This window comes from Cynocephalus volans, chromosome 15 (assembly GCF_027409185.1).
Source record: "Cynocephalus volans isolate mCynVol1 chromosome 15, mCynVol1.pri, whole genome shotgun sequence".
NCBI classification, from domain to species: domain Eukaryota; kingdom Metazoa; phylum Chordata; class Mammalia; order Dermoptera; family Cynocephalidae; genus Cynocephalus; species Cynocephalus volans.
The window spans coordinates 53,040,032-53,059,758 of record NC_084474.1 but is presented as its reverse complement, the minus strand read 5'-3'; the positions used below and the strand labels follow the sequence as shown (position 1 = coordinate 53,059,758).

General features: G+C 32.1%; 1 protein-coding gene across 37 annotated transcripts in view; it reads left to right on the top strand.

The window, feature by feature from the left end:
* RIMS2 (regulating synaptic membrane exocytosis 2) overlaps window positions 1-19,727 on the top strand; it is a 637,189-nt gene that overhangs the window by 362,767 nt on the left and 254,695 nt on the right. The window lies entirely within an intron of this gene.

Genomic DNA, 19,727 nt, shown 5'->3' with positions numbered 1-19,727 from the left:
GAAAATGTTTTTTCTTTTTCTGTTTCATGTCTTTTATTTTCTTCTCTTATAATATCTTTGTCAAAAAAAATTGGTATTGATATTCTGATGGCCTCAAAAATTTTTTTTGGAGGAATTCCCTCATTTTTCTAGTTGTAAAAATTTGTGTGTAATTGTATTATTTCTTCCTTAAATGTTTAGATGTATTTGCCACTAAAGTCATTAGACTGGGCAATTTCTTTGTATGTAGGTTTTATATTACAATTTCAATTTCTGTACTAGATTTAGAATTATTCTGACTACCTCGACTTTAAAATTTATATAGCAATATAGCTTACTTTCAAAAAAACCACTTTGGAGTCTGCTTAACAACAGTGTGCTTTGCAGAATTTTCTCAAATAAAACGTTTTGAATAGAAAAAGACATAATAGTCTTAGATTAGTTAAACCTATAATGAAACCATAATGTTCAGATCATTCAAGATGTAAAAATGAGATAAAATTATAATTTTATCTTGGTGTTTTTAAAAAAGCTGTATGTCATCATCATCATCATCAATATGGTGCATATTCTGTTTTACTGAAGACCCACTGTTATGTGTAGAAACACTATTTCCAAGAATAAACTTTCATGATTCAGAGTTACTGTTAAAGAATATAAACAGCAAAGTGACTTAAAGTAGGAAAAACACATAGAAATAGTTACTTCATATATAGTCATTCTAAAATTTAGGTTTTGGAAATGTTACATTAGTACGTATTTTGAGTATGTGGGTCAATCATTGTGAATACAAACATTATCATCCTAAATATTTTAATTAAAAAAAAGACATTTAACGTGTTAAAAAGGTGTCTCCAAAGAATTTTAAAACTATTGACATCCTAAGAATAAATATTTTGGAAAAAAAGTTAATTGTCTCAGCATGTAAAATATTGTTGTAATACAGATATTTACATAGATTTACAATTGTGTTCAATGTTTTTGCTTAAGAAAATAGTTTGTTATATAATAATTCATTGACATCACAATTAAAAATTATATACACTAGTTATTAAATCTATAAGGTAGCATGATATTTTTATTTATTAACTTTTAACACACCTCTGTTATACCTTTTTGTAAAATTTTTGGCGACATACCTTGTGATCACTATGACGATTAATTGTACAAATTGTTTTTTTTAAATAGTACTTTTACCTTTTGCTCTTTTCTCCTTAAAAAGATTGTTTTATCTTTGTCTCTTCCGTTGTTGTTTCTATTTAATATATTTTTTGGATAATGAGATTCTTCATTATTGCGACCCTTAGAGTTTTTATTTTGTGTTATAAGAGTTTTGACATTTTGAAGCATCATTATCCTTTTATAAGCTAAGTTACGTTTGTATCTTCCACTAGGATCATCACACCCCATTATAATTCAATTTCAGTGTATCAGAAATTTTTATCTAGTGGTGTACTGCCGGAGGCAATTATGTACATCTCTTCCCTTCACTTGCAGTGACATTATGTTGGTAACTTCAAATATGCCATATTGGAATGTTTACACAATGGAAATTGGCAAATATTACAAATCAAGGCTTTAGTTTTTCCAGAGAGGCAGTTGTTAAACCTTGACCAGCACGCCACTACCTTATACACAAAAATTAATTTCAGATTTAACAGAATTTAAATATAAAAATTTAGAACTTTAAAGGGCTAAAAAATCATAAATGAGCTCTATATGAAAGCAATGGAAAGAAAGTCAGAGAAGAATATCAATAGATTTTTTAAATATGTAAATGAATATTTAAATATATTTTAAATGAAAATGTTGTAAGGTAATTCTAAAGCCTGATAATTACAGTGATACTAAGTGCAGGTCAAACATGATCATTATAGTTTGTGTTGGTTTTGTTGTTTTTTTTTAAATCCTAGGTCAATCTAGTTTATTCAGTTATCCTTAATTTATGAAAATGCATCCTGGTTAAATGTTACGATACTTAGAAAATTATTCAACTGTCCTATTTTTTTCTATTTTAATTTCTGCTATTTCATACTTATGTCTACACTATACTTCCTTCTATGTGGCCAGAAAAGAAGTTTGTGGGGTTTTTTTCTCAAAACACTTTGTATGATTTCACCCCTGTGTGTGTAGGTTACTAATGGGACAGATCAATCATGGGAAATAATGCCATGTGAAGTGGAGTCCTACTATTCCATTTGTTAAATAAAGTTTGAAATCATGTCATACAAATTCTAATCTTTTCATTAGAAAATGAGCTTTAGTAATACCCTGTGAACTTATTGTCTTATTTTCCTGTGATTTATCATCTTTATACTAACAATTTACACGTTAGGATAAACATTCACATTTTTCCATGTATTATGGCATCTTTCTATACTCTGGTATTTTTGTGGAATTGTTCGTATTCGTATATTTCCTTAATGTTTTAATGTATACTCAGATAATAATGTACTCATCCTTCAATATGAAGACATTTTATGAAGACATCCTTCAATATGAAGACATATTTTACTACCTTTTCAAAACTTCGTTGTTTATATATAGAAAAATCTAATTTGTATACTGTTAATTTACTTGTGATAATTTCTACATATTTTTTTTATCAGCTTAGAATGCCAAGATAACTGCTTCCCTATAATTTTTTAAAGTTTGCATTTCCCTAAAAATAAATCAGTTTTAAGTGTGTTTTTCCAGAAATGAGGAGTTTCAAAATGACTGCTGTTTTTCAAAGGATCTTTCTACTTAAGTTCACTAGTTGTTTCTTGCATGCTAAATTTCTGCCTATAAATGTTTTGCATTTCATATGTTATATAACCATGTATTGTAACATAAAATTGATAATCATTAGTATGTAGGGCAATCTTATTTTTTATTTTATTTACCTTCTCTTACTAAATTCTGCTCTCTCAGCCTATAAGTCTTGCATTTAGTCTAAGTTTCTTTCAATGTAACTTGTAATTTAAATTTTTTACTAATTCAGATATGATTTGTCTTTTTTTCTTATTTTATTCTTAATTAGTATGGCCTTTTACACTTTTAGAATAAAATTGCTAAATTATACAGTATGTACTATACAGCAGAAATTAGAATTCAACATTCCTATTGCATGTAAAGATTTTTAAATGTATTTTTGACATCACTTTAACATTTTTTTCCAGATAAAGACTTATGTTCATATAATTCAGGTAAATTTTAGCATGGACAATGTTTAATGCATGTATTTATATGCACAGTTTAATTGGTTTTGTGGTTTTTGTGCTTTGTTTGTTGATGTGCATATGTTAAATTTCTAACCAGTATGCCTGCAGTTTCCCTTTTCTACCAATAGAACTTTTCCAGTATGTTCATGTTTACAGCTTTATTATTTTTTATTTTGGTATTAAAACCACTTGTTGAAATATAGTGATTTATGATTTCAGTGTGTCCAGTATTGTCCCCTTTAGTATGGTATTATTTTATCAATGAAGCATCTTTTAGTATATACTCTGTTATTATGTACGCTGTTTCAGAAAATTTGAATTTAAATGGATATAACTTACAATGTTTTTGACTTATGGGGGTTGGTTTGAAAAATTCTAAACAGATTGAATTAAATCATAAGTTAAAATATAATGTTTGCTGTAGTTTTCAGCATTTTAGTAATTTGGTCCTATATTCCAAGGAAAACAGAATAGACTTACTATTATTAGTATAATGTATTATGACTTTTATATTCACACATTCACAAAGTATATATTTCATGATATCCTAAACTGACGTTAAATTTTTTAACTTGTCACTTGGACTTCTTTTGTTTTTAAACAATTTTTATTGGAAAATATTTTAAATATGTTTAGCCCACTGAGCCTTTATATTTTTTAAAAATTATCTTGCCTGAAACTATAAAACTCCTAAAAGAAAACGTAGGGAAATACTTCAGGATATAGGATTGTGCAAAGACTTTATGAATAAGACCCCAAAAGCACAGGCAACAAAAGAAAACATAAAAAAATGGGATTATATCAAATTATAAATCTTCTGTGCAGCAAAAGAAATAAAAGAACAGAGCGAAAAGACAACCTACAGAATGGCAGAAAATATTTGCAAACTATGCATCTTACAAGGGATTAATATCCAGAATATACAAAAAACTGAAACAACTCAACAATAAGAAAACAAGTAACCCAATTAAAAAATGGGCAAAGAAACTGAATAGACATTTCTCTTATGAAGATATACAAATGGCCAACAGACACGTGAAAAAATGCTGAACATCACTCAGCATCCGAGAAATGCAAATCAAAACCACATTGAGATATCATCTCACCCCAGTTAGACTGGCTGCTACCAAAAAGACAGAGAATAACAAATGCTGATGATGATGTGGAGAAAGGGGAACTCTCCTATACTTTTGGTGGGACTGTAAATTAGTGCAACCATTATGGAAAACAGTATGGGGGTTCCTCAGACAGTTACAGATAGAACTGCCATATGATCCAACAATCCCACTGCTGGCTATATGCTGAAAGGAATGGAAATCATCATGTTGAAGGGATATCTGCACTCCCATGTTTATTACAGCTCTATTTATGATAGCCAAGAATTGAAATCAACTTAAATGTTGATCGACAGATGACTGAATAAGGAAAATGTGGTATATATACTCAATAGAACACTACTCGGCCTTAAAAAAGAATGAAATTCTGCCATTTGCTGCAACATGGATGAACATAGAGGACATTATGTTAAGTGAAATAAGCCAGGTACAGAAAGAGAAATATCATATGTCCTCAATAATAAGTGGGAGCTAAAAGAAAGAAAGAAACAATCACAATAATACATTGAACTTTAAAGAAAAAGAGAGAGAGAACAGAGCTGTGGTTATTAGAGATGGGAGAGGGGGGTTATCAAGAAATTAGTTAAAGGTCACAAAGATTGATTACATTTGGTAAACATGACTATACTAATTGTCCTGATTTGATCACCACATATTGTACATATTGTGTGTACTCCATAAATTTATATAATCAATTATCTTTCAATTAAATAAATAAATAAAAATAAAAACTTGGGCTGGCCGGTTAGCTCAATTGGTTAGAACATGGTGCTGATAACACCAAAGTCCAGGGTTCAATCCCTGTACTGGCCAGTTGCCTAATAATAATAGTAATAATAATAATAATAATTATTATTATTATTATCTTATTGGAAAGATTAGGAAGTAATTATAAAGAGCCTCAGGAATGGTACACCAAAGTTTTAAATCTACTGAAGAAGGCTACTACTGTTTACAACCAAGATGGATTTACCTTCCCACCTCAAAAAATAGCAAAATGGACACAATATATGAAACAAATTGTTTGAATAACAGTGAACATCAAGCAATTATGGACAGTAATTACTAAGAGAAAGGAAATGAATGAGTTGAACCTTAAGATTTCCCTACTCTATCACTTTTAAAAAGCTTCCTGGCCACAGGACATGGAGTGAGAGCCCAGAAGGAGCCTATGGACTCTCTAAGTTAAGAAGATGAAACTGAGAGCTTGGGGCGACCAAAGTAACTAGAGTTCACATAACAGTACTGGAGAGGAGAGAACTGCACAGAGAGAGAATGCTGAAGATCTACAGAGGGTTCCCCTCAAGTATGCACTAAGCTTTGATTATCACATAAATGTGTGACATTTGCCCAATGCTAGGCAATGAACCACTCAAAAAGATCAGAGGTAATAGTGCCTGTTGCCTTCAGTGATATTGAAAATGTGAAATTTCAGAAGACGTTGAATTGAGTACACAGAAGTGTCTGGCCTCAGTGGCAGGGAATAATTAGCCCCAGACTGAACACTGTACCACATAAATAGTCTTAAAGAAAGGAATTGAAAGAATAAAAATGTTTCTAAGTAGCACAACCGTAAGCTCAAAAATATTTATAGTAATACAAAAATATCCAGCATACAACAATGTGAAATTTATGATGACTGGCATCTAACAAAAAATTACCAGGCTTGTAAAAAAGAGAAAGAAAGAAAAAAAAAAAAGAGAGAGGGATAATCCAATCAAAACTGAACAACAACTGGCACAGATCGTATAATTAAAGACAAGATTATTAAACAGTTATTGGAAGTGTATTCCAATGTTTAAAATGTTAAATAGAAATTTTTAAGATATAAAAGGACTGAAATCAGACATCTAGAAATGAAAACCACAATATCTGAAATAAAAATACATTTAATAGGATTAATGACAATCAACATTGCAGAGAAGATGTTAATGAACTTGAAGACACAGAAGTAGAAACTATCCAAAATGAAGGATAAGTAAAAAAAGAGAATATTAAAAGATGACAGAGCATCTGTGAGCTATGGACAACGATATACAGGTAATTGAATTCCCCATAGGAGAGGAGAGGGGAGAGGACAAAAATATGTGAAAAAATAATGGCTGAAAATTGTCCAAATTTGATAAAAACTATAAACCCATATATCCAAGAAGCTCAATGAACTCCAAGCACAGGAAACATTAATGAGACTATACCAAGGCATGTCATAATTAACTTCCTTAAAACTAATAATAAACAGAAAATCTTAAAAGCATCCAGAGAAAAGAGGCTTAGTACATAACTGAGGAACAAAAATAAGATTGACCTCAGATTTGTTCATTGGAAACAGTGCAAGTACTCAAAGAAGAAAAAATGCCAATCTGGAATTCTATACCTATTCTTTCAAAAATGAAGGTAGATAAAGATTTTCTCAGACACACACACCCCTTAAAGAACTCATTACCAGAAGATATGCACTACAGCACATGTCAAAGAAAGTCCTTCAGGCAGAATACTGATACCAGATGGAAATATAAAATATAGATCTATACAAAGTAATGAAGAACATTGGAAATGGTAGCTGCGTTGGTAAATATGTGAGATTTTTTCCTATTGTTTAAATGCATTTAAATATAACTGACTGTTTAAACAAACCTAATAGCAATGTAGTATAGGGTTTGCAACATATATAAAAGTAAAATATATGCCAACAATAGCACAAAGTTTGGGGGAGGAGAAATACAATTGTACAATTACAATGTTTTTATACTCTAAGTAATTTATCATTTGAAAGGAGTTGTAATAAGTTAAAGATGTGCACTATAAATCTATAAACAACAAAAGAAAGAGTTACAGCTTATAAGCCAACAGAAAAGATAAAATAGAACCATAAATAATATCCATTTCTTCCCAAAGAAGATAGAAAAATAGGAAATGTAGAACAAAGAACAGATGGGGTAGAAAATAAATAGCAAGTTCATGGTTGTAACCAACCAAATCAATTATCACATTAAATGTGAATGGTTAGAATACCCCAATTAAAAGATAGGGATTGTTAGCTTGGATTTTTAAAAAACGCAAATCCAGGTATATACTGTTTATAAGAAACCTACTTTAAATTTAAGAACATGAAGAGGTTTACAGTAAAAGGATGGAAAAGATGAGCCATACTGACACTAATCAAATAGAAATCTGGAGTTCCTGTATTAATATTAGACAAATTAGGTTTTAGAGCAGAGCATATTACCAAGGATAAAGGAGGTCATTTTATAATAATATTAATAAAGGGGTAAATTGACTAAGAGAATATAACAATCCTAAATATTTAACAACTAATAATAGAGCTTCAAATTCGGGAAGAAAAATTTATAGTGAGATTATCAGAATGGTTTAAAAAAGAAAAATATCCAACTATATGTGGTTTACAAGAGCCTTTAAATTCAAAGACAAATAGTTTAAAAGTAAAAGTGGAAAAAGATATCAGTGTACTCCTCAAACATTAACTAAATGAGAGCTGCAGTAGCTCTACTAATATCAGAAAAAATAGTCTTTAAGGCAAGTATATTATTAATAAGAAAAGAAGCATTTTGTGATGATAAAATGTTCAGTTTTTTTAGAAAGATAGAACAATTATAAAAATAACATGAGCCCTAAAATTCATGAGACAAAAATTCAAAGGAAAAATGGAAAATTCAACAATGGTAGTTGAATACTTTAATATTCCATCTTCAATAATAGTTGTTCTAAACTATGCAGAAAATTAGTGAGTATGTAGAGGACTTGAACAATACTATCAACCAACTAGACCTTACTGAATCCAGACACTCTACCCAGCAACAAGAGAATACACATACATTATTTTTGACAGAACATAAAACAATCTCCAGGATAAAGACCATACACTAGGTCATAAAAAAAAGTCTAATTAAATTTAAAAATTGGAATCATACAAGGTATGATTTGTATACTTAAAAATTAAGTTGGGAATCACCAGTATAAAGAAATTTGGGAAATCTACAAATCTGTATCACAAATTTTTGGCATTAAACTGCATTATTCTAAATAATCCATGGGTTAAAGAAGATATAAGGTAAATAAGAAAATATTTTTAACTGAATGAAAACAAAAACAGAACATATCAGAAAAGACATGCCACTAAAGTAGTGCATGGAGGAAAATTTATAGCTATTAATGTCTCAAACTTCCACTTTAAAAAATGAAAAATCAAACTAAACTCAAAGCAAATTAAAGGAAGAAAATAATAAAGATTAAAACAGAAAGATCCAGAAATTCAGAGACATTATAGAAAGTCAATGAAGCCAAAAGTTGATGCTTTGAAAAGATCAACAAAATTGCCAGACATTTCATTAGACTAATTTAATTGACTAATCAACAGAAAAGAAACAAAATACCAAAGTCAATAATGTTCTGGAAATCACTACCAATTTAACAGAAGTTAAGTGATTATTATGGAAATCCCTTGGGGAATTACATTGGAATACAATTCCAATTACACTGGAATACAATGCCATAAAATTAAGTAACACAGATGAAATGGACAAATACCTGTTGAGCTACAAATTGTAGAAGCTGATCCAGAAAAAAATTAAAATCCAAATAAACCTATGACAATAAAGAATTTGATTTAATAATGAAAAATCTTACCACAAGGAAATGCTTAGGCCCAGTGGCTCCAGGAGCGAATTCTGTCAAGTATGTAAAAAGAAATACCAATATTTCTCAAATTCCTTGAGAAAAAAAGAGAAAGAAATACCCTCCAATTCATTTTATAAGGCCAGTATTATCCTGATACCCAAACCAGGCAAACACATCACAAGAAAAGAAAACTAGACCAATATCTCCCATGAATATAAACACAGAAATCTTCAACAAACTATTAGTAAATGGAATCCCACAATATATAAAAAAAATTATGCCCTATAACTGAGGGATTTATCACAGTAATGTAGAGTTAATGTAATTTAACATATGAATAGAAAAAAAGGACAAAAACCACATGATTGTATGAAGAGATGAAGAAAAAGTTTTGACAAATTTAACACTCACTCAAAATAAAAGCTATCAGCAAAGTAGGGGAAGAAGAGAAGATAGAGTACCTATGAAAACCCTTTAGCTTCTCTCACTACTTCTATTCAAAAGTGCACAGCAATCATGCAAGAAAAATAAATAAAAGGCATTCAGAATGGTGTAGAAGAGGTAAAAATGCCCTTATTCACAGATGACCTGATTCTATATGTTGAAAATTCTAAAGAATCCACAGAAAACTACTAAAACTAATAAACGAGTTCAGCAAGGTCCCAAGATACATGAACAGTATACAAAAATTAATTGTATTTTATGTACTAGCCATTAACAATTTGAAAAGAAAATTAAGAAAATATTATCGTTCACAATAGAAGGAAAATATTTTAAAATATTTATGAAATTTTACAAAATAAATACAGGCGTGCATATTAAAAAATCATAAAACATTGCAGAGGGAAGTGAAAGGAAATCTAAATATATTGAAAGATATTCCATATTCATGAATTAGAAGAATCAGTGTTTTTAAGATGGTAATTCTTCCCCAAAATCCTTTACAAAAATTAACTCAAAATAAATCATAGACTTAAATGTAAAACCTAAAATTATAGAACTTTTATGAGAAGAATTAAACACTTTTGGTTAGGTAAAGCTTTCTTAGGGTACCACAATCATGATCAATTAAATAATAAGTTGATAAATTAAACTTCCTCAAAATGAAAATCTTTTTTCTTTGAAGAACACTGTTAACATAATGAAATGACAAGACAAAGACTAGAAGAAGTATTTGCAAATCATGTGTCTGATAGAGGACGTACATCAAAATATGTAGAAAATCGTCAACTCATGAATAAAAAAATAACCAGTACAAAATGGAAATTAGATTTGAAAGACCATTGAAGGAATGAAATATAAGCATGTGAAAAGATACATCGTGTTAGTTTTGGGGATAACGCAAATGAGATACCGTTACAACTTCTTAGAATGGCTAAAATGAAAAAGACTATCCATACCAAGAATTGCAGAGAATGGGAAGTGACGAAGACTCTCATACACTGCTGATGGTAATGTAATTTGTTAACATCCTCTATGGAAATACTTTGGCAGTTTCTTAAAAAGTTGAACATGCATCTACCATATACTCTCGCCATTCCCCTGCTAGGTGGTTATCAAAGAGAAGTGGAAGCATATGCGGGTACATCAAAAAGTCCATGGAAGGATTCATATTATCTTTTAGCTCTATTTTTCCATGAAATTTTGACATACCCTCATATGTCCACTCAATGGACATGAATGCTCACTGTATTTTTATTTGTAATAGCCAAACAACCCAAATACCCATCAATTGGTGAATGTAAAACAAACTGTGGTGCAACCATACAATGGAATATTGCTCAGCAGTAAAAAGTAATAAACTACTGATAAACATTACGACATGGATGAATCTCAAAATAATTATGCTGAGTGGAAAAAGACAGGCAAAAAGAATACATCTCTACATTTACCTTTATATACAATTCTAAAAAATGCAAACTAATGAATGAAATAGAAAAGTAGCAAAAGAGAAAAATAACCAAATAGATAAAATTCTGGAAACTGCAATGATCAAGAAGAGATTAGGAAGAGCTTTCCACTTTTCCCTACTAAGGATGATGTTGGTGGTGGCTTTGTCATATATGGCTTTTATTACGCTGGGATGCTTTCCTTCTATACCTGATTTGTTGAGTGTCTTTATCATGAAGGGATGTTGAATTTTGTGAAATGCTTTTTCTGCATCTGTTGAGATAACCATATGGTTTTTGTCCTTGGTTTTCTGATGTGGTGTATCACATTTATTGATTTGCATATGTTGAACCATACAAGTATCCCTGGTATGAATCCCACTTGATCATTATGTATCATTTTTTTCACATGCTGTTGTATTCTGTTCAACAATATCTTGTGGGGGATTTTTGTGTTTATGTTCATAAGGGATATTGGCCTGTAGCTTTCATTTTTTGTTGTGTCTTTGTCTGATATTAGCATTAGTGTGATGCTGGCATCATAGGATGAGTCTGGGAGAATGACCTCTGTTTCAAATTTTTTGGAATAATTTGAAAAGGATTGGTATAATTCTTTAAAAGTTTGTTAGAATTCAGCCGTGAAGCCATGTGGTCCTGGGCTTTTCTTTGTTGGGAGACTGCTGATTACTGCTTCAGTATCTTTGCATGTTATTGGTCTGTTCATGTTTTCTATTTCTTCTTGGTTCAGTCTTGGTAGTTTGTATGTATCCAGAAATTTATCTATTTCCTCCACATTTTCAAATTTGTTTACATATAATTATTCATAATAGTCTCCAATGATTCTTTATATTTCTGTGATAATGGTTGTAATGTCTGCTTTTTCATTTCTGATTGGTGTTATTTGGATATTCTCTCTTTTTAGTTAGTCTGGCTAATGGCTTGTCTATTTTGTTTATCTTCTCAAAAAAACAACTTTTCATTTTGTTGACTTTTTGTATCATTTTTTCATCTCTATTTCATTTAGTTCCTCTCAGATCTTAATTCTTTCTTTCTGTCTACTAATTTTGGGATTGGAGTGTTCTTGTTTTTCCAGCTCTTTGGGGTATAACATTAGGTTGTTTATTTGAAGTCTTTCTATTCTTTTGATGAAGACAGTTATTGCAATAAACTTCACTCTTTTTTTTTCTTAAAAAAAGGTTATTTCAAATGTTTAAATAATGATGGCTGGTGATACTGGATCCTGGTTTTGGGAGAACACTGTGGTCCACTTTTTTAAAATTATTTTTATTGATTATACATATTCATGGCTCACAGAGCTGACTGTCAGTGTCTGTGCCCAAGATCTGATGATCAGATCACTACTATCAGCATGCCCACCACCACAAGTAGCAATTGTTCAGCATGTACACCACCCAACCTCTCCACAACCCCTCTCTCCCTGCTCCCCACCCTCAGCAATCCTAGGTCTGTTCTCTCCCTCTGTTAAGTCCAACACATGACTGTGGTGTTTCTTTCCCTCCTTTCTCTCTTAGCTCCCACTTGTGAGTGAAGAAATTCAGTACTTTCTCCTCTGTACCTGGCTTATTTCACTTAACATAATTTTCTTTAAGCTCATCCATGTTGCTACAAGTGGCAGAATTTCATTCTTATTTGTGGCTTAGTAGTATTCCATTGTGTATACATACCACATTTTCCTTATCCAGTCGTCCAGTGATGGACATTCAGGTTGGTTCCATGTCTTGACTATTGTAAATATAGCTGTGATGAACAGGGGAGTACATGTATCCATTCCACATGATGATTTCCATTCCCTTGGGTATTTACCCAGAAGTGAGATTGATGGATGGTATGATAGGTCTATCCGTAGTTGTTTGAGAAACCTCCATACTGTTTTCCATAGTGGTTGTACCAATTAAGAGTCCCACCAACAGCGTAGAAGAGTTCCCATTTCTCTGCATTCTCTGCATTCTTGTTTTGATAACAGCCAGTCTAACTGGGGTGAGATGATATCTCAATGTGGTTTTAATTTGCATTTCCCTGATAATTAGTGATGTTGATCATTTTTACATGTAGCTGTTGGCTATTTGTATGTCTTCCTTCAAAAAATGTCTATTCAGCTCCTTTTGCCCATTTTTTGAATTGGGTTATTTGTTTTTTTACTGTATAGTTGTTGAATTCCTTTTATATTCTGGGTATTAATCCTTTGTTGGATGTACAGTTTGCATATATTTTCTTCCATTTTCTAAGCTTTCTTTTCACTCTGTTGATTATTTCCTTTGCTGTGCAGACACTTTTTAGTTTGATATAATCCAATTTATTTATTTTTTCTTCGGTTGCTTATGCATTTGGGGTCTTATTTATAAAGTCTTTGCCCAGTTCTACTTCCTGAAGTGTTTCCCCTGTGTTTTCCTTTAGTAATTTTATAGTTTCAGGTCTTATACTTAAGTCTTTAATCCATTTTGAGTTTATTTTGGTATTTGGTGGGAGGTGCAGGTCTAGTTTCATTCTTCTGCATATGGAAGTACAGTTTCCCAGCACCATTTATTGAAGAAGCAGTCTTTTCCCCAATGTATGTTCTTGGGGCCTTTGTCAAAGATCAGTTGGCAGTTAGTATGTGGGTTGATTTCTGGGTTCTCTGTTCTGTTACATTGGTCTGAGTGTCTAGTTTTATGCCAGTAGCATGCTGTTTTGGTTATAATAGCTTCGTAATATAATTTGAAGTCAGGTGGTGTTATGCCTCTGGCTTTATGGTGTTTTAAATCAGGATCGCTTTGACTATTTGGAGTCTTCTGTTGTTCCATATGAACATTAGGATTGTTTTTTCTATTTCTGCAAAGAATGTCATTGGTATTTTGAAGAGGATTGCACTGAATCTGTAGATCACTTTGGGTAGTATGGACATTTTCAGAACATTAATTCTTCTAATCCTAGAGCTTGGAAATGTCTTTCCATCTTTTTGTGTCCTCTTTAATTTCTTTCAGTAGTGATTTATAGTTCTCATTGTAGAGATCTTTCACTTCCTTGGTTAAATTGATTATTAGGTATTTTATATCTTTCATGAGTACTGTAAATAGGCTTACTTTATTGATTTATTTTTCTGCTAGTTTGTTATTGGAATACAAAAATAGTACTGATTTTCGGGTGTTGATTTTGTATCCTGCAATATTCCTGAAATTGTTTATCAGCTCAAAGGGTTTTTTAGTAGAGTTTTTAGGTTTTTCTATATATATAGGATGTCATCTGTGACAGGGATAGTTGGACTTTGTCTTTTCCAATCTGGATGCCCTTTATTTCTTTCTCTTGACTGATTGCTCTGGCTAGTACTTCTAATACTATGTTAAATAGGAGTAGTGATAGTGGACATTCTTGTCTTGTTCCCATTCTATTCCCCATTCAGGATGATATTAATGGTAGGTTTGTCATATATGGCTTCTATCATGTTGAGATATTTTTCTTCTATACCTAATTTACTGAGTGCTTTTATCATGAAGGATGTTGAATTTTGTCAGATGCTCTTTCTGCCTCTTTTGAGATAATCGTGATTATTATACTTGATTTTGTTGATATTGTGTATCACATTTATTGACTTGCATGTGTCGAACCTCCTTCTCTCCCTGGAAGGAATCCCACTTGATCTTGGTTTATAGTATTTTTGTTGTGTTGCTGTATTCTGATTGCCAGTATTTTGCTGAGAATTTTTACTCAATGTTCATCAGAGATGTTGAGCTGTAGTTTTCTTTTTTGATGTTCAGTCTGTGTCTGATTTTGGTAGTAGGGTGGTGCTGCACTCATAGAATGAGTTTGGGATAGTGGCCTCTATTCATTTTTTGGAATAGTTTGAAGAGACTTGGTATTAATTCCTCTTTAAGGGTGTGGTAGAATTCAGCAGTAAAGCCATCTGGTCCTGGGCTTTTCTTTGTTGGGAGACTGCTGGTTACTGCTTCAATTGTGTCACTTGTCTGTTCAGGTTTTCTGTTTCTTCTTGGTTCAGTCTGGGTAGCTCGTTTGTGTCTAGAAATTTATCTATATTCTACAGATTTTCAAATTTGTTTGTGTATAGTTGTTTGTAATAGTCTCTAATGATTCTTTGTATTTCTGTCATATCAGATGCAATGTCTCCTTTTTCATTTTTGATTTTTTTTATTTGGGTCTTCTCTCTTCTTTTTTTTCTTTCATTAACTTAGCTAATTATTTGTCTGTTTTGTTTTATCTCCTCAAAAAAACAACTTTTTGTTGCAGTGATCTTTTGTGTCATTCTTTTTGTCTCTATTTCATTCAGATCTGCTTAATATTATTTCTTTTCACGTACTAATTTTAGGATTGTATTGTTCTTGCTTTTCTAGTTTTTGATTTATAGCATTAGATTATTTTAAATCTTTCTATTCTTTTGATGTAAGCATTAATAGCAGTAAAATTACTTCTTAGTACTGCTTTTGCATTATCCCACATGTTTTAATATGATGTGTCATTATTTCCATTGTTTTCAGGAATTTTTTGATTTCCTGTTTAATTTCTTCTTGGACCCATAGGTCATTCAGGAACCTGTTGTTGAATTTCCATGTATTTGTATAGTGTCCTGTGTTTTGCTTGTTATTTATTTCTAGTTTTAATCCATTGTGGTCTGAAAAGACACTTGAGAGGATTTCAATTTTTTTATATTTGTTGAGACTTTATTTTACAACCTAACATGTGGTGTATCCTGGGGAATGTTTATATGCTGAGGAGAAGAATGCATACTCTGTAGTTGTTGGATGAAATGTTCTGTAGATATCTGCCAAGTCCAATTGATCTAATGTTTAGTATAGATCCTGTGTTTCTCTGTTGATTTGTTGCCTGGATGATCTATCCACTGCTGAGAAGGGAGTGGTCAGGTCCCCCACTATTATCATATTTGGGTGTATATCTTTCTTTAGGTCTAATACTGTTCACTTCATATATCTGGGTGCTCCAGTGTTGGGTGCATATATGTTTATGATTGTTATATCTTCTTGCTGAATAGATCCCTTTACTATTATATAGTGGCCTTGTCTCTTTTTATGGTTTTTGGTTTAAAGTCTATTTTATATGATTTAAGAATAGCTGCTACTTCTCTTTTTTGGTTTCCATTTGTGTGGTATATCTTTTTCCAGTCATTCACTATTAGTCTGTGTGCATCTTTACAGGTAAGGTGAGTCTCTTGAAGACAGCATATAGTTGGGTCCGGAGTTTTAACCAATCTGTCAGTCTGTGTTTTTTGAGTGAGGAATTTAATTGATTTACATTTAGGGTTGTTATTGAGTGGTATTGTCTTTCTCCTAGCATTTTCTCATTTTTAGTTTAGATGTTTTATTATCTTTTGATCCTTTCTTCCCCTTTTTCATCTCACTGTTTGTTGGTATTTTGAGGTGGTAAGATTTAGCTTCTTTTTCTTTCTCATTTGTGTTTTTGTTTTACTAGTGGGTTTTATTCTTTCTTGTATCTTTGTGGTAGTGATTAATGCTTTTGGGATTCCAGATGCCAGATGCCCTTGAGAATTTCTTGCAGGGCTGGTCATGTGGTAATGAACTCTTGTAGTTTTTGTTTGTCTGGAAAATACACTATTTTTCCTGCACTTTGAAGGAAAACCTTGCTGGATATAGTATTCTTGGCTGGAAGTTTTTTTCTTTTAGTAATTTGAATTTCATCCCATTTCCTTCTTGCCTGTAGAATTTCAGTTGAGAAGTCTGCTCTTAGTCTGATGAGGGCTACCTTATAAGTGACTTGATGCTTTTCTCTTGCTGCTTTAAGTATTCTCTCTTTGTCTTTGAGCTTTGTCAGTTTTCTTATATTGTGTTTCAGAGAAGATCTTTTTGGATTTAATTTTTACAGGGATCTTTGATCTCCCTGGATCTAATGGTCCGTGTCTCTCCATATTCCTGGTATGTTTTCCATATTTATTTCATTGAATAGGTTTTCAATGCCTTTACCTTTCTCCATGAACACAAATGATTCAGATGTTTGTTCGCTTAAGGTTGTCTGTTCACTCTCTTAGACTTTATTCATTTTTAAAAATTCTTTTTTCCTTTTCTTTGTCTGCCTGAGTTATTTTTTAAAGACTGTCTTTGAGATCTGAAATTCTTTCTTCTGCTGGCTCTAACGGCCTGCTTAAGATCTCAGTTGTGTTTTTTATTTCAATGAATGAGTCCTTTAGTTATAGGAGTTCCACTACATTATTTTTTAAGGTATTAATCTCTTTGTAAATTTCCTCCTTCATATTCTGCATATTTTTTCTCATTTCATTGTGTTGTCTGAGTCTTCTCTTATCTCATTGAATTTTCTTAAGATTGTTACTTGTAATTCCTTTTCAGCCATTTCAAGGGTTTCCTGTTCTATAGGGTCTGTTAGTTGAGAATTACTATATTCCTTTGGTGCTGTCATATTTTCTTATTTTTTCATATTTCCAGTATCTCTGAGTTGATGTCTGGTCATGTGGTAGATCAATTACTTCTTCTATTACTCTGGAGTGGACTTTGAGGAGAAAGACTTCCTCCTCTCTTTCCATGATTCTCTGGTGACTCTCCTGGTCACAATGTAGTTGAATATACATCAGTCCATCTGCTTGGTGGTCATGACTGCTACTGTGGCAGCAAGCTGGTCTTGTGGTGGTAGAATCTGTGGTGGTGGCTGTTGTGAACTACCTCTGCAGAAGTGGTGCCCAGCCTTCTGGTTGTGGTAGCACTCCTGCCTTTTGTGTGGGCTGCCCAGGGCTTTCCCAGCTGGGCCTCCTGGTTGTGGCAGCACTCCTGCCTTCTTCTGTGCCAACTTCTTTCTTAGTACTGCTTTTGCAGTATCCCACAGGTTTTGGTAAGTTGTGCTTGTATTTTCATTTTTTCAAGGAATTTTTGATTTCCTGCTTTATTTCTTCTTTGACACATTGGTCATTCAGGAGCATGCTGTCTAATTTCCATGCATTTGTATTATTTTCAAAATTTTGTTTCAAATTTTATTCCATTGTGGTCTAAAAATATTCTTGGTATGATTTCAATCTTTTAAATTTGTTGAGACTTAATTTGTGGCCTAATATGTGATCGGTCCTGGAGAATGGTCCATGTGCTGATGAGCAGAATGTATATTATGCAGTTGTTGGAAGAAATGTTATGTACATATATGTCAAGTCCATCTGGTCTAAAGTGCTGTTTAAGTCCAGTATTTCCCTACTAATTTTTTGTCTAGATAATGTGTCCAATGCTGACAGTGGTGTGTTAAAGTCCGCAACTATTGCTGTGTTGGGGTCTATCTTTCCCCTTATGTCAAGTAATAATTGCTTTATGTATCTGGGTGCTCTGATGTTGGGTGCATATATACTTATGATTGCTGTATCTTCTTGCTGCATTTATCCTTTAATCATTGTATAATATCCTTCTTTGCCTCTTTTTATAATTCTTGATTTGAAGTCTATTTTATCTGGTATGACTATGGCAACTCTTGCTTGGTTTTGCTTTCCATTTGTGTGGAATGTCTTTTTCCATCTCTTCACTATTTGTCTATGTGTGTCTTTGTTGGTGAAGTGAGTTTTTCATAGTCTGCTTATAGTTGGGTTTAGTTTTTTAATGCAGTAAGCTAGTTTGTATCTTTTAGGTGGAAAATTTAATCTATTTACAAATCAAAACCCCATTGAGATATCATCTCATTCTATTTGGACTGGCCATGATCAAAATGAGAAAATAACAAATGCTGATGAGGATGAGGAGAAAGGGGAGCCCTTATATGCTATTGGCAAGACTGTGAATTTGTACAGTCGTTATGGAAAACAGTATGGAGTTTCCTTAAACGACTGCAGATAGAACTACCATATGATCCAACAATCTCACTTCTGGGTACATACCAAAAGGAATGGAAATCATCATGTCAAAAGATACCTGCACTCCTGTGTTTTTTGCACCTCTATTCACAAATAGCCAAGAGTTGGAACCAACCTAAATGTCCATCAACAAATGACTGGATAAAGAAAATAAGGAATATATGCACATTTGAGTGCTATTCAGTCATAAAAAAGAATGAAATTCTAACATTCACAGCAACATGAATTAGCTTGGAGAAAATTATGTTAAGTGAATCAAGCCAGGCATACAAAGAGAAATACCTCATGTCCTCATTCATAAGTGGGGGGCGGGGGGAGAGAGAGAGAGAAAAAACAAAAGAAAGGAAGAAAAGATGGAAGGTAGGAAGGAAGGAAGGAAGGAAGGAAGAAAGAAAGAATGAGTCACAATAATGCATTGAAATTTCAGGAGAGAACAGAACTGTGATTACTAGAGGTGGGAAAGGCGAAGGAGAGAGGGTTAGCAAGAAATTGCTTATTGACACAATTTGATCATCACACATTGTATACTGGTATCGATATTCAACTCTGCCCCACAAATATTTATAATCAATTTTTTCCATTAAAACAAGAGATTAGGCAGAAATAAAAAATGAGTGTAAAAGAGGAGCTAACCTCACTTAAAGTAGATATTAAAATACATTCAATTCAGTTATGGAATTACCTGAGTTTATGAGTGTATGCCAATAACTGAAAACATAGATAATATGGAAAAAGTCCTAGAAAAGTAATATTTATCAAAACTGACTCAATAAGAAATAAAAAGCTTAAATATTACTATGTATAGATATTATTAATGTTTTATGAAGAGATAAAACTTATTTTACAAAGAGAACACTTGACCCAGACAGTTTTTACAGGTGAATTATACTATATCTTAGATAACAGATTATCCAAGTCTAATAATAGTCTTGCAGAATATATATAAAGTAAGAATATTCCCAAGGTCTTTTGCAAGGTAAACATAAATTTTACACTAGTTTACAAAGCCATTCCAAGAATGGAAATTTACAGGCCTGTTGTACTGCTAATTATAGATTACTGAAAAGAGCTATATAAACTATTAGCA